The sequence below is a fragment of the Apteryx mantelli genome, chromosome 7, assembly GCF_036417845.1.
Source record: "Apteryx mantelli isolate bAptMan1 chromosome 7, bAptMan1.hap1, whole genome shotgun sequence".
NCBI classification, from domain to species: Eukaryota; Metazoa; Chordata; class Aves; order Apterygiformes; family Apterygidae; genus Apteryx; species Apteryx mantelli.
Genome location: NC_089984.1, coordinates 37,413,079 through 37,440,895, shown reverse-complemented (window position 1 = coordinate 37,440,895; position 27,817 = coordinate 37,413,079). Strand labels below are relative to the sequence as shown.

At 40.2% G+C, this 27,817-nt stretch overlaps 1 long non-coding RNA gene across 2 annotated transcripts in view; it reads right to left on the bottom strand.

Annotated features, from left to right (window-relative positions):
• Window positions 1–27,817, bottom strand: part of LOC106489517 (uncharacterized) — a 53,255-nt gene that overhangs the window by 13,598 nt on the left and 11,840 nt on the right. The window contains exon 5 of one of the 2 annotated variants that reach the window (XR_010884663.1): window positions 20,878–21,004. The exons of the other annotated variant lie outside the window; for it this stretch is intronic. This is a non-coding gene — a long non-coding RNA (uncharacterized lncRNA). Of the gene's footprint in view, window positions 1–20,877; window positions 21,005–27,817 lie in introns of those variants that run through there. 2 annotated transcript variants of the gene reach the window in all.

Below are 27,817 nucleotides of genomic sequence, written 5' to 3'. Positions count from 1 at the left end.
ATCTCTGTTCCATAAAACTTTGGCCGGGATTATTTTTACTCTCCTGAGGAAAATAAAATGTTTTGTCAATGCCAGTTTCTTTGACTCTCATTGTTTTAACTGGCTTTGGGAACAGACTCTTATTTTTGCTTTATTTTTTAATTTTCTTTTACATCCTCTTATCTAATGAATATACTAATGCAAGAATTCAACAAAGAAATACTGAAGGGAAGCTGCACGGACAGAAAATAAGTAAGCTACAAGAAATGGAAGTTATTTTCCAGAAGAAAGCAGACTAGTTTTCTGTAAGATTAAGAATTTTTTCCTAATGGTTTGAACTCTTACTTGAGCTATCCAGGTAAACAAAGTTGAGGGGTTAGAAGGTAGCACAGGAAATACACACTCTTCTTTTCCTACTAGTTGCAGATATTCAGAATCTTACTACTGTTAATGAGCTGAAATTTTCAAATTCATTCAGAACAGCTTTTGTGTTGCTGAAATTATAAGAAAGAAAGAAAAAAAGACAGAAAGAACCAATCAATCCAGGACTACATAAGCTATGCAAGATTCTGGTTTGGTGTCAGAAGGTAAGCGTTTTCTGGCCCTCACCAAAGTCTCAGTTATGTGGCGTCTCACATGTTCTCTGAAAATCTTGTGTTTTTTAAAGCTTCCACACAGCCTCCCCACCCTCAGCACAAGGGATGAGGGCACCACTGGCCAGGCACAGCTTGGGATACAGCTGGAGCACAAGCTGCCTCCTAACTAACACCTCTCTCCTTTTCCTGCAGCAGGACATGCTGTACTTGTCCAAGGAGAAACCTACCTTCCAGCTCTAAAAAGACCCACAAGGAAAACAGGCCCTTTCCCAGTCAGAAAAGAATGCTCAAAGCCCTGGACTCTGTTTAATAATATGATAATGAAATAGATTTTATGAATTTTCAGACATTCAAGAAATTAGGTTCCTTCTAGAAATTTCTAGAGATTTAATGAAAAAAATAAAATATTCTTTTGTGTTCCTTCAGTACATAGTGTACTGTTGTTAAACAGAATTAAAAAAAACATGCATAGTAAATTCTCCAGCCCTATAAAATATAACGGGTGGAAAGTAGCCTTTGTCAGCAGGAATTTGACTACTGACATTAATGAAGAGGGAGATGGCCTAGTCCTGAACATTTGCCTATCTCACCCCGGAGATCTACAGAGCCTTCCTAATCCTGTTCCCAGCTTGGCAACTGTAAGAACGGCTGTGGGAACCCATGGGGCTGGGAGCTTAGGTCTTATTGCTGATTCTGGGCTATGGCAATGGAGGAAGGATCATGGCCATTCTGGGTGTCTTCTACAATATTTCATTTCTAGGGACCTTGCCTTGATAACTTTTTACTTGTTTTCCTTTCCTTTTTATTCCCAGCTTCATCTGTCAAATCCCAGTTTCCACATGAAGTTTTGTACCAAACTGAGTGAAAGTTCTAAGATAATCTATTTGTAATAAAATACTTTTCCTTTATTTTAGTAAACTTAGCTCTTCCCTATAAAAACAAACTCTTTACTTATTCAGGTGTGACAAGTCATCATATTAAATCACCATACTACCTCCCAGTGTAATAACACATTTATTTTAAAATTTCATTTTAGAATCATTCTTCTTTTGCTGACACTTAATTTTGCACAGGAGTAATGCTACCATAAAAGAGCCCAGGTGTAAAAATACTGCAGTTTTAGTAATTATGTACTGTCCATTACCATTTAAAAACTAGAGAAAAAAACTGTCAATATTTCCCATAATTGAGTGGAATTACTAAGTTTAAACATTTAAGAGGAATCATTTAACAGAGATGTTGCAGCATAAATGCATGTGTGCCTCAGCCCCACTTGGTCATTTGCCAATATTTTTTTTTTAAGTGAAATTGTAAAGTTTTGCACAGGTAACCAGGGTTTTTTTACATTTCTGCTCAAAATTTGCAAACATACTGGTTGTGCAATAGAGGAGAGCATGAGGAAGAGGAGAGAAAAGTACGTGAGTTTCATGTTTAGTGAATGCCATCTTGACAGGTTTGTATCTATGGCTTTTGGATGATGTTTAGGCTCACCAAGCCTGCCAAATGAAGCTCAGGCTCCTATAACAAGAACAATTATGACTACAGTAACTTTTAGTTATATCTTAATTCAATATATTAGAGGCTCTTAGTAATTGAGCATGAAGGGTAGGGCTTGAATCTAACTCAAATCTAGGGAAATACAGACTGGGATTAATTTCTACAACCTTTGACAGTCTAGTTTAAGCTAACTGCCTAGGCTCCCCTCTTTTATTCATGGAGAAATAAAGTTACCTCCAGTGAATGATTCATGCCATTCTAATATAGGTACCTAAAACAGGCAAGGTGAATCAGTCTGTGTGGCTACTTATCTCTCACTCCATTGGCTATAGCTGGAACCTAAGGGATGAGCCTAGATAAAACATGCAACTTGCACATGGTTAATGTTCAGTTAGAGGAATCCACCCAGTTGACTTTGGCGAGTTTGGATCAGACCCTATAAGGTATGTGCATACAGAAATAAAGTTTGCTGGGAAATTTTCAGTTAAGCTCTTTTATTTGGAGAAATGTGTGTTTGTCCAAATTAAAACTTTTTTGTCAGGGTAGAGGGGGCTATTTTTGTTCCAGCAGTGTTTGTGAAAGATTTCTCAGTGTGGGATGGAATTTTTTATCAAAATGAAAAAAAGACCCCAACCCCAAAATAACCTTGTGGTCATTCACCTGGATGTGGAAGAGCTGGTCTTAGCAGTAGGTCTTAACAGGCAAGTGCCAAGGCCACTGAGCTGGTTGCTAATAAGCACTGTAATGAGGGTCTTTCTCTTTGTCTGGTTGTTCATGTAAAACATCAGGGAGTCACAGCTCCATTCTAGCACTTTTGCAATGGAAGGATAGAAAATATGAATTCATAGGATAGAAAATATGAATTCCCCTTTCATCACTCTTTAAGGCTATTCCAGATGACAGACAGAAATCTGCACTAAATACCAGTTGACCTTACTTTTTGACTTTCTTGCAATGGCCAAAATTATCTTTGCTACATTAATAGAGTCAGTTCATTCAGTTTCGATGGTGTGAGACTTAGACTATACTCTGTTATTTATTGCTTTGGTCATTAAGGTTGTCTCAGAGCCCCAGCAAGGGACGGGGCCTGCAGCGTGCTGCAGTGTGCAAAAACAAATAAAAGACTGATTCTCTTCTAAAGTGCTAGCAATATCTGATGTTTGCTTCCAGAGCTGACCTAAATTAGAGCTGCTGTGTTTTCATTTTCTGGTAATGTTCAGTAATTTATGAGATTCCCCAGAGCTATTGCAGTTTTTCAACTCCATATTTTCTGAACTACTTTCTTTTACTATTTTCTCCTTTCTGCTGGCCTTTCAGCACATCTGGATCTTTTCGATTTCTCTCTATGCGAACATTGCCCTTATTTTTCTCCCTGATTTCTCTCAAAAAGTTTCTCTATGATATTATCTGCAACTTCAATCTCTGCCTGTTTGTTGTTCCTTTTCTTGAGCTGCAAGTGGTTTGCATGGTGGTTTCTCCCGTCATGTTTTTATCAGGCTTCTACCAGTAACATTCCTGCATTTGCCCTTTTCCCTCCAGGTTTCTATTTGCCTTCTCTATCTGTTCTGGGTCTGCATGTTATGGAGCTGTTGGATTTCTTATAATTGCAAGGTTTAGTGTTTTGGGTTTTTTTTCTTTTTAAGGGCTGTGTTTCTATCTTATTAAGATGTAAATTTCTCTTTTCTTCCTGATTTGGATGGTTCATTTTTAAAACTTCTTTTTAATCAAAGGAAAGGAATTAAAAATGAGGAGGGAAAGCCCAAGAATTTAAATTCCAGTCTTTTTTCTACCACAAGAAACCAAGAATTCTTTCTATTTAAGACAGTTACAGATTTTATCATTGTGACTGGTTTCCATTAACGTTGTAAGCAGAAAGACATTTAGTAAAGTTGAAAGCTGTCTCTTATGTGATGACAGACTTCGCCTGTTTTAATATTTTTACTGGTTAACTACCAAATCCCGAGTCTACCACTGTCTACAGCCAGCATTTAGTGTTCACTACTTCGTTGGCAAGAAACGTGACTTAGAAATATATCTTCCGTACTAAGCTTTTGAAAACATATAGTATTTTGTGTTATAAAAACAACAGTTTGAACATGTGAAAGAAATTGCTACAGCAAGGCCTCCTTGAGAGAAAGAAACATATCAGAAATGTGCAAAGCATCAGGCAGAGAATTTGCTTTGCAGTAGGCTGCCTTGTCTATACACAAGAGCATCTACTTCAACTAATACTAATGTATGCACTTAAAGCAGGATGAGCTGGTTGTATAGATTCAGAAACTGGTTAAGCCAACAATAGTGCCATGTTGAGACGCAGTAATGCCAAGTGGGATTTTGTTTCTGGAAGTTAGGGCCTGATTTACTCCTGTTGAAACCCTTGTCACTGCTGTCAGTGGACAGCATTCAGTTTGCCATCTGTTCCCATACCTGGCATTCCAAATGCAGCTGCTCGCAGCCCTCACCTCATTCAACTGACTAAGTGGGAGCAATGGGTGCTAAAAAAGTTTCACTAGCTTAGAAAAGACTTCAAGATACATGTAATGTACCAAACTGTCATATTCGCATTTATCTCAATGTCTGGCCTATTTGGTTCTACAATAAAGAACAAGAATCCCTGGAGATACCTTATTTAGTATTCTTCAGTGTAAGACATACTGACTGGACTATTCCCCATTCTAAGCCTAGGTCTAAACAAAGGCTGGAAAGTACTACCAGCCCAGTTTGGTTAGGAGGAGAAAAAGTTCATCTGGGAAAATTAAGCTGGTAAAAATGGCCATGTAGATAGAGCTTATCCAGCCAAACAGCTCTGTTTCCACCATAGATTATTCAGAGTGGTCCAAGTGTAAATCACTGTTGGCTACTCAGACGGTCCTCAATGACTGATTCTGGTGGTGTGGGAAGCTTTGTGACTGTATCTGCCTGCATAATGCCAGAGGGTTATAGCTCCACAAGCATCTGGTGTACTCAGGTTGGTGTGGCCTGAGGGGATTCAGTTGTCTAAGGCTAAGTATCTTGTGTCATTTTTGATGTTCTATGGCATCTCATCTGGCCTCTAACTGCCTCTCCAAAGGGGCACATGTGCTCCACAGGTTCTGTGTCATATTTGCAAACTCCATGCAAATGTCATTTCAGGTGGCTCTACACACATATTTAGGCAACTGAATTCCACCTGTGCTCTCATGTGATTGCTGAGAATGACAGGAGTCCACAACAGACACCTGGCCCCTAGCATTGAACAGGCTGATGTGGAAATCCTTGGCATTTTCATGTAAACCTCTACCCATACAGTCTACACAAGCCCTTCTGCTAGAAGGGCCAGACAGGAAGCGTAGGGGTAGGAATGAAGCTTACCATCATCTCCTTGTCTGCCTGACAGAGAAGGGGGTAAATCGAGATCACTCTTCTCCCACCTTCTTTTTCCCTTTTCACTGAGCAAGGCAGACTGCAAGCAAGGCAGGCTTCTCACCCTAGACTGCTGACAGACAGTGGCAGCAGCAATGGAAATACTTTAACCATTTTGCTTTGCCAGTGGAATGAGAAGTTTGTTCTTTCTGGCTCTTTCAAACTTTGCCTTCTCTACTGCAGGGTCAGTCTGGCACTGTTGCTATATGGGATATATTTCCTAGGAGCTCAGTGAAGCTATCTCAGACTTCTGCAAATAGGCTGCTTAACAGCTTCTAGGTGGTATCAATTTTAGATTACTGGCCAGACAAGTCAGATTTGAATAGATGACTGAGAGGACAGACAGCCTCCTCCCATGATTCATTTCCTACCTGCCTAAATTTTTCTTTTTATAGTTTCTTGGGAGACCTTTTCTGTTGCAGAAGTGCTATGATGTTCTTCTGCACTGCTTCTTTCCTCAGTATCTGAGCTTCTGAAAGTCTCCAATATTATTGTAAGTTGCAAAAAAAATCAAGGTGGGGCCATAAATCAAGCTCTGCAAAATTGTCTTCAAAGAGATTCCTCAGGAAAGGACTCTCACTCCCTCATTCTTCAAAAGAAGCAGATGCCATGGCCAGCAGAATAGGGAGCACCACACTCAGCCCCGGCATTACCTGGAGACTTGTATCTCCATCCTGATGGCATGACCTCTTCCTCCTTTCCCTGGCCGCAGCTGCAGCACAGTTGTTCTAGCAGGGCTTCATCCACTGCAGCCGTCCCTTGTACTGCGCCTCAAACACACTCTCAAGCCATGCTGAAGGCAGGCATTCTCAAGCCTAGAGACTTGCTGGTAGGAACTAAACACAGCCTCAGGCTATCCTACCTCATATCTTGACTTGCTGTTGGGCCTTAGTGCTGATGCAGTCCTGACCAAAGAGTTCACGACTGACTGACAGGGATGGTATCATGAGCACAGCAGGCCAAGATCTCTGAGTGTGGAGTCTCCTCTGAGCCAGGCTTGAGAAGGCTCAATAAAACCAAACATTATCTAACTTTTTCTGTGCTCAGACCTGTTCTTTTGGCTTTTAATCCCATGCATTTGCTTGTATGCAGATACAACTGTTGCTAATTTCATTCTTAGTTTATTATTGGAGAAAGCCTTCCCTATTTCATTATGAGAAACAGAGAATCCATAATATATTCAAAGCTGTGAAAAACCTAATCTTGGATAATTTTTTACTCTAAGAGAAATGTCTTTATGACTGATCTATTCTTTCAATCAAAAACACCTATTCGGTTTATTTTTAACATTCCTTTCATTATATTACGAGCTTGTCTCTTGACTGATCTATGTTTTGAAAGGAAATTTTAATAGTGTTGTTTCCAGAGAAGGCTTACAGTATAATACAATTAAAGGAAAACATGAAATTAAAACACATTAAAGCACATGTTCTAATAATTAGACCTACAGTCCCAGTCACCTAGAGGATTCTGCAGGGAGAAGTTACCATTAAAGTTTATGAGGGAGGAGTTCATATTATTTTGCTTAATAAAGCAAAGAAAATATATTAATAATTACACTTATTAATGTTATATATCTGTAACAGTCTGTGAAAAAGCTCCTTTCCCAAACTGCTCTGGAAAGCCATCCACACACCATGAAGAATCTCAAATTCTGGCATTTTATTTTGTTAACACTAAAACATGTTAAAATAAGATAATTTGATATCAATTCTAAATTTGTCCTCAGTGTGAAAGATTTTGAGTTTCTTCACATGTGGAAATTTACCTTCATCCTGGGTCTCCCTTTGCTAAAGGCCCAGTGTCTCCTCCTCTAGCACTGGTGAGGAAACCAGCTACTCCCCTCCTGGATTTAACAGCACCTGTTTGATTCCCTGACAGCAGGATCAACCCCTCTTCATGGAGCAGGGCATTTTTGGCATTAGCTTAGCGTGTGTGAAAACTGAAAGCAGATAGGCTGCACAGACCCTCCCTCTCAAGAAAATTCTGTGTGGGTTCTTGGCTGCCTGTATTTCCAGATCATTTGTTTCCAAGGTATCAAACTAAATGAAGCCTAGACACAGGGTGTAACTTGTCACTTGTTATGCTTTACAGATTGCCAGTCTGCCTTTGGTAGCCGTGCAGCTTCTCCCAGTGACACCTTTCCCACTTTAATCAGCAGTGGCATAGATATGCCATATGCCTGTCTGGCATAGCTTTGGTAGACTTACTTACTCTCACTTGCATCTTTCTGACCAGACTGGCCACAGATCCTGCCCACAGGGGAATACAAGTAGGTGTATATTTCATGGCCATTTTTAACTCCTAATACATGTGTTCAGCCGACTTGCACATAGGGGTTAGGTTAACTGAATGAATGTATTAAGAAAGTATTATCGACAGATAAGGGCTTGATTCATCCCACTGTACACAGGAGATCTTGGAAACAGCTGTAGTGAGGAACAATTCCACTATACTTTTGTTCTTTTCCGTGTTAGTACTTCCCAGGTCCTCCACCAGCTTTCCAGAAAAGAATGAGTGAATGGAATAAAAATTGAAGAGCTGCAGTTGCATTCATTAAATATAATCCATGCCAGCCATTGCAGCTCTGTTTGAGACACTTATTGCATAGACGAACACGGTATCAAAAATGCTGATTACCTAAGAACTGCTAGGTTGTTTGGAGTTTAGAAACAAGTTTTTATTTAGATGAATAATTAAATCTCTCTAAAATCACTATCTTTTGGTAATGCTCAAAACCCATTTCTTTCTTCTTAACATAAACTATATTTGCATCCTTGGTAAACAGGATATTCTTACGTCTTTTAGGAGTAATCACTTTTTTTAGCTTTTATTCAGCCCAGAAATAGAAAGAATCCTTATGGCAAAGCATTCACTAGCATATCAATGGAAACTTTGCGGAAAGTAGTATAGAAAGGCATTTTGAAAAGCTCCAGGCTGTTAGAACTACGAATTCTGCATTACACGACTCTCTGTGAGATCATATGATGGGGGGGCGGTTCAAAAACTTTGATATATTTGGGTATCTCTGGATGTAGTGAATGCATGCAAATTAGAAGGAAAAAAATGAAAGAACAGAGATCTGAACCTGGGTGTATATGCTGTAAACTTGAAATACAGCTGTGTTCCTGTGCTGATGACTGCACCATAAGTGAGATAGTATAAGCAGGTTATACTAGACTCTGCAGGCAGGCGCCTCCTGGCCCCACAGAGAATTAAAAAAGAAATTGTGTAGAAAAGCCTTTCATCCTAAAATGATGACCTTGCAAAGCCTTTTAGGACACTAACAGAAAGGCAAGCCTGTAGTATCAGGATCAAGGACTTTCTAAGAAGTATTTTTCCCCATCTCTTTAATCTGATTTCTCAGTAACGAGGCTGAGATCCCAGATAATCAAAATATTCAGTGGTTTTTTGTCCAGTTGCAGTTGCATTCAATTTAAATATTTGGGGTTTGGCAGGGAAGGGAGGAAGGGTGGAAATTTTTCGCTTTTTTTTCAGTCCTAGACCCAACAATCTTTTCTCTGTTTAAGATCAATGAAATCACTTAGAGGCTGTTACCTTGGCTGGAATCATGCTGGACAAACAGCCTGCCCTCTAACCTGGAGGAATGAAGAAGCAGGGACAGGGCACCCCATGGGAGCTCTGCATGGAAGGGAGGGCAGATGATGGCCCTTTCCAAATGCTGATGTTCTTTCCCAAGGCCAAGGTGGGAAGGAGAAGCTGAACCACCCAATGGCTGCTACATTTCAGAATCATTTATTTTTCATTCTGTGGGATTCCAACATCTCTAAATTGTGTATGGGCCCAATCCTCCAATGAAGTTCAGATGATGTTGTAGTTCCTTTTTTACACCCCCTGGGGATTCACTAATAAGATCTACCCACATGTGGCACTATCAGTGAAAAACCACACCCACAGCTATACAGTGTTGTACAACACAATTTGGCAACTTTAGAGGGAAAGTGAAGCATCTGACTGAACAAAGGAGATTTAGGTAATGCTCTGTAATTGCCCAAATTAGAATCTGGTCTGGACATGGGTTTAACATCTCTGTTCTTGGGAGGCTGGGCCGCGGATCCAAGCTGACCAACATTACTTCTGCAATGTGGTTGGGATCTTCTCTTCTTAGTTGAGCAGTGCCCTGGTGGCAGGTATGCTGAACGAGCAGTTCAAGCCTGGGACTATCTGGTCTTTTGAGTTCACACTGGAAAAGGATACTGCCCTTGTTTTTCAGGATTCCTATAAGCCTGCATTAGTAAACACAGATGATGGCAATTACGACTTTGGGAGAATTCTGGCACATTGGAACTGACCGTTTTTCTGATCTAGAACTGAGATAGGATTAGAGACCTTTATCCCCTGGCTGAACAAGAACATCTTGAATCTGTTTATGTGTGTACGAAAAAAATTAATTAAACCTCTACAGGCCGGATTCCTCAAGGATGATAAAGGCTCAGCTGGCTTCAAAATCCTGCACAAATGGGATAACCTGGTGAGCTTTTTGACTCTTGATAAAATTGAAAGGCCAGGCTGTGGGGCACATGTATTAAACATCATCACAAGGTGGGGTCAAGTCTTTTCTGGGCATAGAAAAGGTACTGAATCACTCCAGTTTATTTTACCCACTTGGGTGTTTTTCACTTTGTGTTGCTAATAAAGCCAATAAATTTTAACCTCTTCTTGGCATTTAATTGACATTCCAGAGGTCAGAACCCAATCTCTGCTACAATGAGTACGGATCCTGACTCAGTGGCAGTTAAACATTAGAGTTTAAAGAGGATTAATAAGAAATCAACCACGGAAATCAAACACTGCTTTTTGCGGGGAGGAGGGTGAGGGCATGGTGAGCCCAAGCTAGCCTCTGCATGACTGAAATTGGGTGATGCTTGTATGTAAAAGTGGTCTGGTTTAGACTGCAAGAACTGACAAGTCACTGCTGTCTCCTGCTTGGTTCAGTACCCTATCCAGGGTCACCTGGAACTCAGGAGCTGAGGAAAGACGCACAACTCAAGTGAGACAAGCAGATGGTCTAACCTCAGGGTGCTTGATGCATTCGTACTTTCTCTTTCACCCCATCATTCCCTGTACAGCAAGATGGTGATGATAGTAATCTCCAAGGGTGTGGATTCAAAGCCCTTTCCCCAAAGAGATCTATGCTTGCATCTCCCACATCCTGGCTGAGTGCCTTAAATATTTAGTAATGTATGTGGGTATCTTCTTCAGTGTTGTAAACCTAGGCCAAAAATAGTTTCCATCTGTGATTATATGACTAACTTGACCTGGGACAACTTTTGGGGGGCAAATATTTTATTCACAGAAGAAAAATAATTGCCCTCTCCTGTTAAGAAGACAGGAGGGAAGAGGCTATACTGCTATAAGAAATAAGCCATGAGATCATGTAGACAAGGTTAGGAATCTGCATTAATATATACCAGCTTTTCCCAAACTACAGCTTGAAAAACTTGGAGCTCTCCTCTCTATCTCCTCTTGTATATAGTCATATACTTCACTTACATTCTGATCTCCAGGAGAGAACAGAGTCACTAACGTATTCTCACAAAACCAATATGAGGTAATGATTGTCTAAATTTTACAGATGTAACCTCAGAGACACAGTGCAAGTAGATATCAAAAATTTACAATGTCTTTCCAGAAAAAGAATTCAAATGATTTGATGTCCTGCTCCTGTGTATCGTAAAAACAACGTTTTGGGGGTTGAGGGGGGGCCTTGAACTTACCAGCTCAGACAATCTTATACCAATTTCTGAGTGTGCTTATGTTACATAAATGCACTAGTATCATGTGCGTTTTTGTTAAACATTTTGTTCTGTGTAACTTAAATGGGTAAAAATACTAGTCTTAGGTTTTAAAAGGCATTTAAAGTTAGGCTTCTAGGATCATATTTAGGCTTATAAATAAATAAATAATCCAATTTTCACATGTGCTAGGTTCAGCAGCTTCTCCTAACATATGTGGTTGCAGCTGGAGACCAGCATGTTTGAAAATCAGGATACTTACTCAGGTGTTTGAATCAAACTTGAGACTAGGATTTGCAAAGGGAGTTAGGTGCCCAATTTCTATTGAGAAAAGGTTTAGGAGTTACATGAGCATAACTTTTAGGCATCCATTAGGAAAATCTCAGCTTTGCTGTAAATGCCTCCAGATTCTTTAGATTTCATTCATTTGGCAGTCAGGCACCAAGTTCTGCCGTATGATCTGAAAGATATTTGCAGAGTTCTGTATAACTTATGTAGTCTTTCTTTGGAAAATAAATAAATCATTCAAATGGAAATACTCAAATAGCTGGGCACATATCCAGATATAGTTTGCCTAGTTTAGTGGCAAAAAAGTTACGGCACACATCCTGTATTGTCAAGGACATTGAATGTTTTGGCTGCCCTAATAGAAAAACAATAATTCAATCATGTATTTTAAAGGAATTTCCTGGAGAAGCTTGGCCCCACTCAATCATCCTATTAGATTTTTTCTTAATGTGGAAGAATGGCACATTAAATTCATTACATACATTAGACCAGCTACATTTATTTCCAGATGGGTTTCCATAAAGTGGTTGAAAGGACTAAAAAAAGACATTTTGAAGATGCCTTTATGTGTAATTCATATAGCATAGTAATGACACCACAATCTTACACCACTGCATGCTCGATAATTCTTTCTCACACTAGAAGGACACACAACTAGCTGTAAGTATTTTATACATCAGTAATAATAGGCCCACAGAGCTGGGATCATTGTTTTATTTTGCTGGCATTGGCCCACAGGACAACGATATTATGCAAAGAGAAGAGAGGATGCGTGAGGAGATAGTTATGCTAATATACAATATTTCCCCCCTCCCTCTCTCCTCTCTGGAGTAACTGTTGCAACATTACACATGTTGATTTGTCCTCAGCAGTTCCAAATGATCTACACCTGTTGGCTCCAGCACATTAAATAAATACCCAATTAAACATTTCTCTATTCATAAAGTACTGAGGAAAATGCAGTTCAAAGTGCTCTGCTGCAGTCCCACAACTATCACCGAAGTGTTTCAGATAGCTTTCAGATGGAGAAGACTTAGACTAATACCAAAGCTTTTGAAAATGGAGCTGCAGAACTAACTGCCTTTATGCAACTTTAGAAATTTGACCTTCCCAGAATACAGCCTTGCCCACTCCACTAACCAGCACTGTTCTGACTAGGGGCCTGGGATTGTGCTGCTTGAAACCAGCCCTGTGGTCCCATCACAGGTTACGAGGGATGGTCCCTGCGATAAAGGCCTCTAAGCAAATGCAAGAGAGATTTGCCAATTTTGCAGAGTTGCTATTGCCTTTTTCTGGAACTCTACCTAAAAACTCTTGTCCTAAAGCATCTTAAAGACTAGAACCTCCCCCATTTGTGAAGACAGTTCTATATTGCCTTTCTCCCAATAGCAAATTCACAACTGTCAGCCACCTTAGGCAGAGCTCTCAGTATTAATGGGGTACATTTTCATTTCTCAGGATCCTTTAGATGTTCCTACCTCGCAGTCACCTTTATCTCATGAATCTGCTGGGTGTCCTGCTGCCTCTCTCCAGCTCTGTAGCCTAGATGCAGTGGGTCAGCCAGATGACCAATGACCACTTCACACTGGGGTCCCAGGCCATAAAAAAAATAATAGCATTTCATGTCATAACTAATAAGCTGCTCCTGTAGGTTTCATCTACTGAAGCAGCAGGTGAGTAATATACACCCACCCTTTCTACCTCATCCCATATGCTAAGGCTAAAGCCCATCCTGGGACACCCCTGTGTCACCTATGCCCCTCCAGGGATGCCCACCCCCATTAAGTGCCACAACATGCGAGTCTCATGGGGCAGTTTTTCAATAATAGTATCAGAGATCAGCACTATTGCTCAGTCACAACTTATGTTTTAACAGTCTTGACCCCCCCCCCCAACGCAGGAATTTTAAAGTAAAAATATTTGGTGTGATATTTCAGTTCCTTCCCATCTCATTCAAACCTGATCCAGATCAAGGTAATTGTCTTGATCGCAACCTCCCTCCTACTTGACATTGAACTGAAGAACCCATGGAGGTTTCCAAGCAATATTAATACAATGGTGCAGGTGCTGTATGTTGCTTTCTCAGCTGCACAGTCCACACTGTAATGAGTTAGTAACAACATGCTCAGAATTAAAGAGAACAGCCAATGACACTTCCTGATTATTGATTTGTTTACACCACCAAGTTGTACCGTTTTACCTCTCTGTAGAGGGAAAGCAGAACTGCCTCTCTAGACTGAAGATTAGTTTATCATGGGAGGCTGGAGTATATCCTGGTGCACCTTCTCTGCTGGTAACATGGCACACACATTGCAGATGCGCAAAGATGGACTGGTGTACCTATTTCCATAAAAAATCAGCCCTGAACTGAAAGTGAATTCTGAACTATAGTAACACAGGAAACAGCTAAAGCACATAGCTTTTCCACTTATACTTTTGAGTATACATAGTGCCAGACCCAAACCAGACCAGGACACAGCTATGACTCTGAAACATCGCAAAGCAGCTGGCCACACTCAGTTAATCTGGGCTGAGTGCTAGCTTACCTGTACTCCTTTCTCATCAGGGTTACCAGAAATGTGAAAGTCTTATAGCAGAACTCTTGACTGATGCAGATATGGACAGGTTTTACATTACACAGCTCCCAGACATACACCAAGTGATGGCAAGCAGTCATCTCAACTGCACTTAGTGCTGGGCAAGGCTTACTGTTCTTGGATCTTGCACCACAATATTTCATGTTGTTACAATGCTTCAGAGGCAGAAGGCTCCAGTATTTCAGCAGTGCCAGTGCAAAAGGTTTTTCAGTCATTTACCCTGAAGTGTCCCCTAAAGATACTCCTGGAAACAGCTTTGCACTCCAATACACATATGCTATTATGTATTTCAAAAAGTTCTACATTTTATGCATGCGCAGATGTGTTTCTGTTGCATACACGTATGTAACATAGCTATCACTTTCACATGTCTACAAGATCTGTAACTTTACTGATACATGTGCAGGTCTTCTGCATACTTAGAAATTATATCAGAAAGACACATGTGCCAGTATTTTCCAGGAAGCAGTCTGAATTGGGTAATAACTGGAAGACAAGCCAGAAACTGTGGTATGCCCAGAAGGTACTGCTACACACATTTGACTAGTGTGTCATGTTCCTTCCAGTGACGATGGCTGCAATATACAGGCTGCTCTGTGGCAGTCCTGCAGATCTGCACATACAGAGTTTGTATGGAAGGTCTCTTGGGTATCCCTCTGTACACTGCTGGTATAATTTGCTCATAATATAATTTAGCATGTGTTTGGACTGCCTCTGGAGGCTTGGAAAATGTTAAAAACATACATATTTGGTAAAACTCTGGGTTGCCTGATGTGTCAGAATATTGTTAGGAACCCATAATGAGTTTCCTCCAGTCAAACAGAACCTTTTCCCTGTTAATTTCTGCCAGGTTTTCTATAGTCCCAAAGGGGAAAAGTCCTCATCTATCAGTTCCAAATTACTAGAACTGTAAGGCTGAGAATATCATAGTTATTGAAAATTCAGAAACTATAAATGGAAGATCTATATTTATAATGTTTTGCTATTTGGTCTCCTGCTGTGCTGAATCCAGTGTCCCTGCTCTTAAAGCTGTAGGTCCTTTGTTCTGCACTGATGGAAACAGTTTCATACAATTTCAGATGTCCCACCAGGACAGCTCATTGTAATAGTTGTATTAATCATTCTTTCCTCTAGACTTACAATATCCCTAACACTATATCTGTGTTCGTAGTCATCCTCCATCTGTAAATTTGTAAGTTCATCATTTTCTTTACCTTTCTTAAAAATCAGAACCCTCCCTTCCTCATCATTTATGATATCCAGAGCAAAAGTGAGGAATTAAAGATAGAGACAATTCACCTGGATATGTCCTTAATCTTTCTGTATATCAATTAACTTATACTGTTTAAAAGGAATGGAAAAAAACTGACAAAAAAGTGAAATCTTTGTTAAGTACACTGTTAAAACTAGGTAATAAATTGTTGTTAATGCTACAGAGAAACTCAGTACATTTTCTGCCTAGTACATTTTCCAATCTTATTTTTGCTCCATAACTAATATCCATTGCTGGAGAGCATAGCCTCTCTCTGAATAAAGCTCTCACAGACATACTGAAATTATAGACTGCATTCTGATTTCCCATATGTTAAAGAAATACAGTATGATGCCAATTACTTCAGGGGAATGACTCTGGATTTATACCACTGTATCTGAGATCATAATTTGACTCCTTGTGAGTAATTGAGGTCATGTGTCTTCCTTTTTAACCTCACCACTGTAATGCCTACGCCTCATGCTGGAGGGTGAGTAGCTTGAACCATCCCAGATGACTGAGTCATGAACATTTTTTCTAGATGAATACATGAGAGTTTATATGAGAGCAAGTAATTGCTCTTCGTATGTGCTTGGGATATTATTTCATTAAGCAAACTACTCCCTGTTCATGCAGAAGCCCTAAAGATCAAGCGGCTGCTAGTGCCAAATTAAGTTTTCCTTCGGGTCAGAGCACAAAGTCAAAACTCTAGGGTCCTTTTTCATTAACTTACTCAATTTGTGACTTTGAACAAACTCTTTAGCATCTCTGTGCATCAGTCACATACCTATAAAATGGAACTAAAGCTAAAGCTTTACTTTATGAGAGAAAGGAGATGTGAAAGTTAACCACACAGGGCCAAATTTTGTCCTCTTACTCATATTGAAATAATTCCTTATTCTGTGTTCCTTAACTGTTTGGCTCCATAACTTCACTGAGAAAAGTATAATTTGATGTAAGTTTATATGTTTACCCCTGGCTCTTAAAGTTGGTAACACACTCTGAAACTCTCCAGTGAAAGCTGTCCTAGAAATACAGTGTTTCTGTGACTCAAGTTCACTCTTTGTTTGGTTACAGCTTCAACATTTCACGTCCTTGGCTTATGAGACAGGTTGTTATTACAATGCTCTTTCCTATCTCCTAGCACCTACTTAAAAAGAAATCACTTCTTCTGCTCCTGTATTCAGGGCACAGCAATCTATTTAAATTTTCCTTTCAACAAGCAGGAAACCATTAAAATCAACCTCTGTCCCTCTCCCCTATGAGGGAGTGCTGTCTTGTTACACTGAACTTTTACAAGTAAAGCCTAAAGCACGTCTTTAACTTTGCTTTTCTTACTCATGAAGGACCTTAGCTTTGAGACTGAAATTAATTTCATTAAAGCCATGAGCCGCATGAGAGCACAAGGACATGAGGGAAAAAAGAAGTTCCCCTTCCCATGGAGAGAGTTTTAATGTGTTCACAGTAGGGTGTTCAAGCTTTAGATCAAGACCTTTGCACCATGTTATATCAGTAGGACCCTTCAGCATAAAAACACTGTATTAAGGTAAAGCAGCACATTATCAGGTATGTTTATATAAATGCATAAATTGGAGAATATATCATACCCATTACATACATGTGTAAGTACCTATATAAAGTATAAGGCTCTGGAGGTCTTCTTCATTAATTTTTCTCTCAGTAGTAACTTTTCATTCTTATAAGTAACATTTAAGCTATAATAACCAAGGCTAGTGATAGAAGACTCTATTTTCTAATTCCCACAGCCATACAGATAGTAGGTTGCAATAATAGTGGACAGGATCAAACTGAACGGAATTGAGCCTCAGTAGATACACACCCAGCACCCTCAGCACACGCACACACACAATGGACACCTCTTACCTCCCTTCATGCACGAGCCTTAAGGGTGCAGAGCCACCAGAATCAGATGTGTTCCAGAGATCTATTAGTGCACACACTAAAGAGCATATTTATGATACCACAAATATTTAAGTGTGGTCTCTGCAAGTGGGAGGAGAAACTGCTCTCTCCAAAAGCTTTTGGCCCCAGGATTTCCCTATCTTGCCAGCCTGCATGCATCCCCCTGAAGCTGTGGGTTTGGAGGGAAGGCTTCAGATGATAATCATCTGGCATATCTTATTATGCTCATAAAAAGAGCTGGTGAGATATATCATCATATATATTCAGGTTTCTGCAGGACAATGAAACACTTCCAGGAAAGGAGAGAGAGTGTGTAGTTGATGCTAAGGTGTTCTGGGATTCATCTGCCAGGCAGCATGTGAAGAGCTAGGGAAAGAAGGATCCTGCCAATACGTCTTGGAAAATTCTGGCCACTCCTTGCCATCTTTGCTTTTTTGTTAGGAAAATTCAGCTTTACTGGTGTAACATATGGTGTAATTATGAAATCAGGCTGATGAAAATACAATTTAAACTTGATATTCAGTCTCCTGTTACGGACTGATAAATGGCTTTCCTGCAATATGCCACTTTACAGAATGGTCACCTTTCCCCCTAGCTTGAGCAAGAGCCAAACTGAGCCTCTGCATCCAAATGTTTCTTGTCCCATAGTTTATGCCTTCAACTGAAAACAAGGAATCAGATTCCCTCCCTCAGGCTGATGGCTTCTTACTCTGTAAGTAATTCTACTGAAACCAATGGGGACTATTTGTGGAGTTAAAAGATGTATTGGCATGGCATAAGGGTCACTGACTTTGGTTCCGAATGTCCAAACATTCACCTTGTTTGCTTATTTCTGTATTAAAAGCCTCTAACACCTCCAGTGGCTGCAGTATATTAGGACTGAGGTGCAATGGCTGAACTTTGCTGCCTGCTTGGTTCTCCCAGGGTGTGTAAAGAAAGTCAGGGTCTGGAATGATGGAGCCATTGTGGCCAAAATAGCAGTGTGTATTCTCTAGTGTTTTTTGCTTTTCTTCCTCCCTCCAGCCAGACTTCCAGCCACCCTGGAAAAGTGACATATGCTTCACTTGGTTGCCCCTTCTTAAAAAGAAAGTAGCTTTTCTACTAGTAGACTGAAAAAGACAGATTCCATGTGCATGCTCTTGCAGCTTCTTTTCCTGAGTGAAGTCAGCTGATTAACTGAAGAACCTGCTCTGTATATCCTCTTTGCTGTTACATGTAGGTACAGGAATACTTTCTTTCATTTCCCATGACATTAATATAGCTCTGCATGTAAGGATGTAATGTCATTTCCCCATGACATGAATATGACTCTGCATGTAAGGAAATAGAAGGCAAAAAGGAGCTGTGCAGAAGAGCTCCTTGTGTTATCCTTTAGCCTTCACCAGAACTGGTTGGAAATTTCAGAGAGAAAAAATTTCCACTGGCAAAATTCCAGGTTGATTAAATCAAAATGAACCTCCCAGCAGAAATCAGATGAGTTTCTCAGGTTTCCGATGAGCTCAGTGGGTTGGTAGGCTGCTGCCAAGCCTGGTGACTGGGAGAGCCTTAGCTCAATCCTGTTAGATCCACAGCTCTGTTAGATAACTGGGTGTTAGCCACCACTGTCTTTATCTGGCTAGGTCACTGCAAGTAATTCATCAAACTGATGTAATCCACACCAGACCAATCTCCTGGGTTGGGCGAGGATGCTCTAAGGCCATACTCTGCTCCTGTAGAGCCTGTAATGAAGCTCCAGAACTCCAGAACTCACCAGTCCTCTGCTATTGAAAATACCTGAATCACCCTGAACACCCCTGCCTCCCAAACTGGTCCACAAGAGGAAGAAACCCAGTCAAAAAAACACACTTGAAAATTAGTTTAAAACACTCTAAGGTAGCAAGGAGTTCAAAGGCAATAAATGTTGGTTGCCTGTCACAATTTAATTACACCTTGTGCATAAAATAGAGTCTTCATATGTCTATGTGACTGGTCCTATTCTCCTTTCTCCTCCCAGACTGTCATCCAGCTTCAGGGTTTCTACCACAGCTGGCTGATTCCTTAGTCTTGGCATTCTACCACATCTCTTAAGCCCATCTGGTCCCAGGTTCTTCCCTTGCCATAAAATCCCTTTCTTATCCAAATCCTCATGTTAGCTATTCCTTTCTTGTTGCAGTTCCTGCCCTCTTCATGTTCATATCTGGTCACCTCTCTTCATTTGCCTAGCAGAATGCCACCAAGGCAGAGATGAATGAAAGCCCAAGAAAGACAGGCTTTTTCCTTTTAGTTTTGGGGAGTGGTCTGACCCCAGCCCACAGCAACTGGAAATGGTAACTAAAATACAAGTCTGAACCCCAGTTCCCCAGCACTGGAGCACTTGAGGCTGGTCTATAAATGGCTTGGGAACCACTGGGATGTTCTGCTTGCCTAAAAGGAACAAATCTTGGAAGAGTCCAATTATTAATCTCTAGAAGTCTCTACCGCATATATATGATTTTTCTTTCAAATTTCTTTCTTGAAAAATAGATAAATAGTTTTATCCTTTTTTCAGCTTGAGGCAGAAATCTAACACAGAAATTTTCAGCTTGAATGATGACAGAATGGGAAATAGGGCCTTCTTCTGGGAAGTACTGAGCAACCTGGACATGAAGTGGGACTCTGTTGCAGTGCAGGACAGACCCAAGCCCGGCAGTGTTCGGCAGAGCGCTCAACTGGCCAGGGGTGGTGAGTGGTGTCAGATCCTCCAGAGCACTGCCTTTAGTGTATAAATGTGTATGATCTGGCCTGATGTCTCAGTGAAGTGAGGCTGATTCCTGGTTTCATGATGTTTTCTGTGTGACTTTACCAGTATCTCCTTCACCTTCCCTTTTTTCTCACCTCTCCATAAAATCCCAGTCTTATCCAAATCTTGATGTCAGCTTCTCTTTTCCCTTCCCAGTGCCCCAATTCATCTGTTCATCTCAGATTGCCCTCTCCTCCTGTCTAGGTGCATGTCAGCAGAGCAGAGGAAAGTTTTCACAGAAAAGAATCAATTTGTCCTTTTACCTGTTACCTCCTTCGATCACAAATCTTCAGAAGCAGACCTGTCTCTTACCCCATGTCTATGCAAGTGTCCAACACAGTGGAATTGACCTAGATAGGACTGGTCTCTAATGACCTGGCAGGCACTTTGTTTCTAATGCTTTTTAAAATATATAATACATGGGATCAGTCTTTTGTTCCCCAGACAATGGCAGATCTTCACTGTTTTCATGGAAGAGACTTCTAAAGAAGAGGGTGGTGATTACCTGGCCGTTTAGCATCAGCTGCAGGGAAACACTGAGCACCTGATCTGGCACCCACTCCTGCCTGCCTCCTGGTGTCCCCCAGTTCATGAGTCCAGTCTGCTTGGAGTTGCTCCTGCTCCATGCTGACCCTGATGTGGTATCATCACTCTGAAAGCCTCAGTTTTTTCCCCTTGATCCTGAGGCCTCTTTCCCCAAGAGAGGAACTTGCCTGATAACGCAAGAAAACACCCTGTGCATGTGTTGCTTTGCTTTTATAGACAAGGTGACAGGTGTGCTATGCTGACTTAGGAAAATGAGCAAACAATACGTCATTAACAATATTAATAGGGAAAAAAAATATTTTATTTTCTCCAAATTAGGAGGGCTTTTTGGTTTGTCCTCATAAAAGTCTTCTGGTGCTCTGAAATGGATCAGTAGTGACATCCAGTGGCCGCAAACATTTATGAGTTGCCTGTAATTATTTTGGGTTGAAACAGAGTAATCTGGATTTACTACCTGCTTACAAAACCTGCTAAAAGCATTGTGTATGCAAAAATCTTTATACCGTTTTTATAAATAGCACTGTCAAGGGAGTGAAGAGAAACAGCAAATCCACCCAAATCAGCTTTTCAAGGGCTAGTGCAACAACTTCTTTTCTTTGGAACAATTGCTTTGCTCCAACCTACATAATGAAGTATGTCCACTCCCATTTGGGCTGGACTTTGAAAGAAGCTTTATCCACTCTATCAGGTATTTTAAAGTGAATAAGTGGCTAAAGGTTTTAAGGAAGGACTTTTATTGCTTATGCAGGTTGGCAGCTTGTTTTTATCAGCATTGTCAAAGGACTTTGTGAATCCCAGATGGATTCTATTTTATTTGTTTGGCTTCTTACACTTCTTCTGACCATTCTGCCTGAACGAAGGGACTATCTGCACTATATAGAGTGGTGCAGATGTCATGATCCATATACAAAGGTGTAAGGGAGCTACTAATAAAGTTTTTTTTCTTTCTTGGAGGGGAATATGTATGAAATACGCAGCTTCCCAGTGCAGATACAGATGAAAACTTTCATAGCATATTTCCAGTGTTTTAGTAATGGGTCTAGCCAAACCCTGCAAATTTGGACTGTACGATCCTGGTTAGCCCTAGATCTAGGCAGTCCAAGTCCAACTTGGCAATCCTACATCACAAGCAATTTTGTCTTTTATCATATAAACTTGGTGTTCCATACTACAGTGTGCTAAATTCAGCAAAGGACATATTTTAAGCTTTCAGATAGCTCACTGACCTTGAGCACAAATAGGAGCCCTTTCTTGGATTGGAGCCACACTGCTTTTCTTCTTGCCCAATCCAGGATTATAGAGTTCCTTAGTTCCTGATGTAGAACATGCACCAGGCCACAGACTAGTGAATCAGCTGTTTCATACAGTTCAGGGAACTTGCAGAAGAACTTGCTTCTCTCAGTATGTTAGGAAAATACTTAACCAGTCTAGCTTGTAGTCAGGAAAATAGCACATCATGACCAATATACAGAGTACTTTCTACTTACTAAATGTGAAATAGGAAATGGTCAACTCTCTCTATGAGACAATAGGCCTTTCTTTACTAAAATGCTGATGCTGCGACTCTATAAAGTAAATCCATAATAAAATACTGTTTCTCACTTGATCTCACTTGCAATTTAAGAAGTTAGATTTACAAACTCTCTGACAGCCTCTTGCCTTCCGTTGAATTCTAATCTGAACCGACTGCTGCGGTTCAGTTCAGGGTTCAGAGAGATAATCAAGTTACTGTTGGTTAAAGAGTTACTGTGTGTTAGTTGAGGCTGGGGGCTCAACCACATGCATACTTCTAGACCCTCACAAACACAAGGCAAAAATGCATTATCTTAAATCTTTTTCACTGACACTTAAATGAACACATTTTTCCTCAAATAGGGGGCATACCAAGAGCATGTGGCTCCACTACTGCTTAGTTAGTAACTCATTACATTGCAGCAACTCACTCACTCTTGAGCCTTGAGCTTTGGTAACGTTCCTGCTTATTTTATGACACTGGTGTACTTGTTTGCACTTGAGCCAGGGTATTGCGTTCAGGCACCTAAGCAACAAATTTTGCACAGAGTTCAAACCTTTAACTCATAGCTATGGGAAGTGTTGGGGTAAAAACTCCTTTCATTACTCAATGTTTACAATTAAGATATGGCTGCTTTGGGGAGTGACAATATGTACGGAGTCTAAAAATATATGCATTGAAACTAAAAAGCAGAAGCATTTAAACTAGCCTTTCAGATCCTGCTGATACTTTATCTGACATGGTGGCTTAATAAAACATCCTACTTGTCGCTTAGTGTGGTTGCTTAAGGACATTATGATGACTGACTTTTCTAGCATGTGACCTTTTGTTCTGTGTTTATAAGGATGGCTGTTACTTCTCTTCTTCTCCCATTTTCAGCAGTGCTTGTTTACTTACTTAGCCATGCTTAGGATTAAAAGCTGCTAAGGCTACAAATAAGACACAGATGGCAGTAGGCTTATATTATTTAACGGTAAAGCACCAAATACATATAATTATTTATATTCAGCTAGTACTTAATCATACGGTAGATTGTTCACATTAATTTTTAGCAGAGGTGGGTATCTTCAGAAAATCCTGATTCTGCTCCTTTCAGAAAACTTTGGGGTGACTTTCTAATTAATTATGAGTATTATATTCAAGGAACTTATGATATTGCAGCAATAAAATTACCATCTCTCTCCTAACGTGCTGAAGAGACCAAGAAGTACATCATTATCTAGAAGTCTGATGCCTGATAGGGAAACAGAAGGGGAAAGTTTTAGACAGTGACTATCTCCATAGATACTCTGCACTACCAGATGTAAGCCATTACCTGGGTACCCTGCTGTAATAGGGTCTGAAACACCCTAAGAGCCAGGAGAGAGTTAACATATTGCCATTAATAGATGTCATGCTTGTCTATGCACCTGAGGAAGATATTAAAGTGCAAGGGAGGACTTAGAAGTGGAGAGCCTTAGATAATTGGTGCTAGGTTGGGTGGTAGAGCAGGTTGGTTGAAAGGAAGAAAGAAGGAAATAAATGAGCAATCCGGGTCTCTAGCAGAATCTTTATGAGGTAGTGTAAGTCTAGCAGGGGCTCATTGTCCTGTCTTAATAGGATTAAACTTGGCTGAATTCAGAGCAAATAGTGAGATTTAAGAGTTTGTAGGTTTGGCAGATCACTAAGAAATGAAATCAGAAAAGGGACAGGGGAAAGTGAGGTTTTTTTTTCTTTAATCTTTAAAATTCCTGGAAGGGATATAGTCCTTAGGTCATCCACCTGTGGGGGGGACCATAATATGGTGGTAGGGTGGTAGCTGACTGGGGCAGCTGGAAGCTGAAAAGAGAAAAGGGCTGAGGATTGATCACATAGTGACATGCTGCCCTGCAGTGAGGTATATTTGTGCTTGGGTGCTTCTGTCTTTTGCTAAGCCTTGAAGTCCCTAGCACTGTGGGGAAGGATTTGCTACAGCCATCTGCTGCTGGAGATACAGAACATATAGATTCAGTCCTTCTGCATGTGGAAGAGAGAACTACTTTGTCTATATTGTCAGTAACTGCTGGCTGTATCTCTTTTTTTTTTTTTTTTCCTTCTAGCAAGAAATGAGGGTGGAAAGATGGAATCCTTTGAGCTTCCTCGAAAGTAAATCCTGTGATGGAAAATAGAGGGTTTTTTTTCCCCCCTGCTAAACAACAACAAAAAAGGTAAATAAATGTTATAGCATTGCCTAACTCCACTGAAAAGGCCAGCTTGTGCTGAGCTGGTTATGGCTGAAACAATAAAACTGCACAGATGTCTAGTTTCATGTAGGTGCTTGGACCACAAGTACTGGAGCAATGCAGGGGCAATTGTTAACAACGGAATGACTCCAGTAACGCTGGAATTCACCCTTTGCCTTATGTTCCTCATCCCATGTGAAGAAAAGAAAACAGTGTTTGTGGACACAATACCTGAATTGTTACTTTTTTCCTATAGGTTTTTTTCTTCCCTCTGCTGGAAAACTCTCTCTCTTTATACATTGGAAATGCAAACAATACATAATGGTATACTCTGAGTAGCTAATGCAGCACTGAAAGTAACTCTATCTTGCAGCCTGCACAAGGGACCAATGAAGCAATTGCTCCTAGTGAAGCAATAAGGCTAATATGGTACAAAACTATACATTAACTTTTGCTAAAGGAATTTGTGCAATCTGGCCAGAAAAGTCTCAACTATTGAGACAATTGGGAAGTAAGTTACTTGCTTTGTAGTGCTGTTGCTAGAACAAGAGGATCTCCCGAAGGCAGTAGGGGGTGACTGGATTCAATGCTGATTTTAAGTGGACCTCTCACGAGCTCTTCTGAATGCAGACAAGTGTAACATCTGCTGCGTATTTCTTACCTCCTCTCAGCTGTCCTCTTAGAACCTCTCCCATAGAAAACGGTTCATTGTAGCTCTCCTCATTATCTACAGACGAGGAAACTAAACTGAGTAGTGGGAAATGTACTCATGCTTTTAAATAAATGGCAAGAAATCAGGGTTGGGCTCCCTGGTGAAGGTGGCAGTTACATCATCATTAGCCATAGATGAAAAAAGGAATTTGATGACACATATTTTTTAATGCGTGAGGGCAAGTTTCCTTGTGCTATTGTTCTATTGTTCTATCTCAATGTTTAATATAGGGCAAAAAAGGAGAAAGCTGAAAGTCTCCTTCAATGTAATAATTGCCTGGGTTTGCCTACACAACTCTAAAGCTTTCCAGTTCCAATCAATAAGTAGTATTGAACCCAAGCATATATACAAGATATAATGGCATATTATGGCCTGTGAAGGAATTGCATTTAGGTTTTTCAGTATTCTTGTGTTGCTAGATTTGATATCACATTACAGGAAGTCCGGCTGGACAAATCTTGGCAATATGTTATGGTCTAATGTTCTTTGCTGTTCTATTCTATTTTCTGACTTGCAGACACTGATCTGCTCTGGAGAAAGTATGGGCTGGCTCTGCACCTTTTGTTACTCAAGGAAAACTAAGTTTCATAGCCTAGTGCCCTAAAAGTACTGTGAGGATAAAGTTCTACACTCTCTTTTTCTCTTCAGGCCACGACTACTTCTGTATCTCCAGAAGAAGCTGTACAAAGAATCACACTTTTCTGTTGGTTAGTCAGTGACGCTTTTCATGTGTAAGGGTACAGGGAACCTGAGGGATGCAACTAAGTCTCTATATGGTTAACCATACAGGCACTTAAGTAATGACTTGGAATGTATCCAAGGCTTAATTAAAAAAAAAAAGAAAAAGAAAAAAATAAGAAAAAAAAGAAAAAGATTAGATGTTTTCTTTGATTATGACCATCCTCTATGTGCTTTTTCATCCACTTAGTTTTGTTAGTGTACAGTATCTCTTTAACAATGGCCTGATTGGATCTATGTGACCAGCAAATCTTAGTAAGTTACTCGCTGCTGTTTTCATTGCATTTACAAAATAACAGGTTATGGTTATCAAGTTCTCCTTCCGCTACTTCATCCAAGTATGCAAGAACATACACACTGTCTGTCAGACCAAATCAGGACTTGATTAATTTCCTTAGATGAGCTAATAAGCAAGCAGATGCCAGCTAAAAAAGAGTAAACCAAGACAATGTCAAAAAGATCTGTGGTAGTATTTTTTCAGAGAAAAATAAGTGAAAAGAAATGCATGAGATTCATGGACGTTGAAATCTTCAAATGCTAAGGATCAGATCTTGGAAATTCTCATCATCCATCAGAGATTCTGGACAAGTGAAGCACTAAAGTACATCAGTAATATTGCTGAAACTACTTACAGTTGGGTCCCATGTGTAAGCAATGAAATATGGAAAGGAGATGTGTTTGTATGAAGATACGTATTCCTCAGAAAAACTGTCAATCTCAAACTTTTAATGGCTAGAAAGAGTCATTTTTATATTGTTTACCAAAATCCGCTGTTTCTAAATGTTTCTCTATCAGAAGAGGGCACTTTATTATCCCATTTACTGGCAATACAAAGAAGTGTGAAAGATGAGTCACCAAACCACAGGGAAAGGAAATGCAGTGTTAGCAACCACAGCACCCTCACTTGGCCCTGTGGTCTTTTGATGGAGTATAATGCAGTTTCCTGTAGCAGTGGTCTGCAACAAGAGCAACATTCAGCTTGATCGTGTAGATGAAGGTTAAGAATATTTATTCTAGCTGTCCTGGACATGTCTACATAACCTTTATTAAGAAGCTATCTAAACAGCTTGTAATTTTAGTAAATATGTTTATCCCAATCCTAAAGGTGTAACTTTGAGGCTTGAAAAGCTAAGCTCTATCTTTTCAATGGATTCAGGTAACAAAATACCTTCTGAAGATACGAAGCAACTTCGCTGAGATGTTTGGTGAAAGGAATAATTCATGTCATGGCACGAATTTTGGCTCAGCAGTCTAATAGTCCTTTGCCTCCATGTTTGGTACCTAAATTGTTACAATACTGTACTTGAATGTTGGGATGGGTCAGATCCAAGGCAAAAATCACCCTGCAAGCTACGTCAGTTGAGTCCAGATGCAGAATAAAACAAGAACAAAATGTTCAGCCAGAATAATGAGTAGAGATAAAGGGCATGTTCTTTATCTCTGACTAAAATCGTTTTCTATAGATGATGCTTGTGGCCAACCCCCCCCCCCCCAAATGCAAACCAATCAGTTTGTGATACTACTACCGACAATACCAGAAGTTGAAGGTTGGGAGGAAAGAGAAAGGAGGAGTAGATGATATGTGGCGAAGTAGCAACAACTTGTTTCTAAATTCCTCTTTGTTGCCTCTGTGATTTCCTCCTTCACCAAAATTTGAACCTCTGCATGCTCCTAACAGTGTCTATCTTGTGTTGTATGAACTCTGTCTCCCCCAGTAAATGGATCTTTCCAATAAAAGATGCTAAAAAGCCAGTTATTATAGAAAAGTCATGTTGATGAGAGTAACTGTAGGGAAAAAAAAAGAACTTGGTCTTGTGGAAGGGAATAATTTCCCTGTTTTGCAAGGATTTTACAAATAACTGGGCATACAATTTACAAATAACTTGACTTTGAAAAATGTCCTTGACAGTGCTCTTTTTACTACTCAGAAAGCAGGCAAGCTCAAATTACAGCATCAGATATGCTGAGCAAATAGTGTAGAGGAAGTATTAATGCCCACAAATCTCCTGTGTAAAATCAAACACAGACAATTACCTCCATTATGAACCTATGCTGTAAC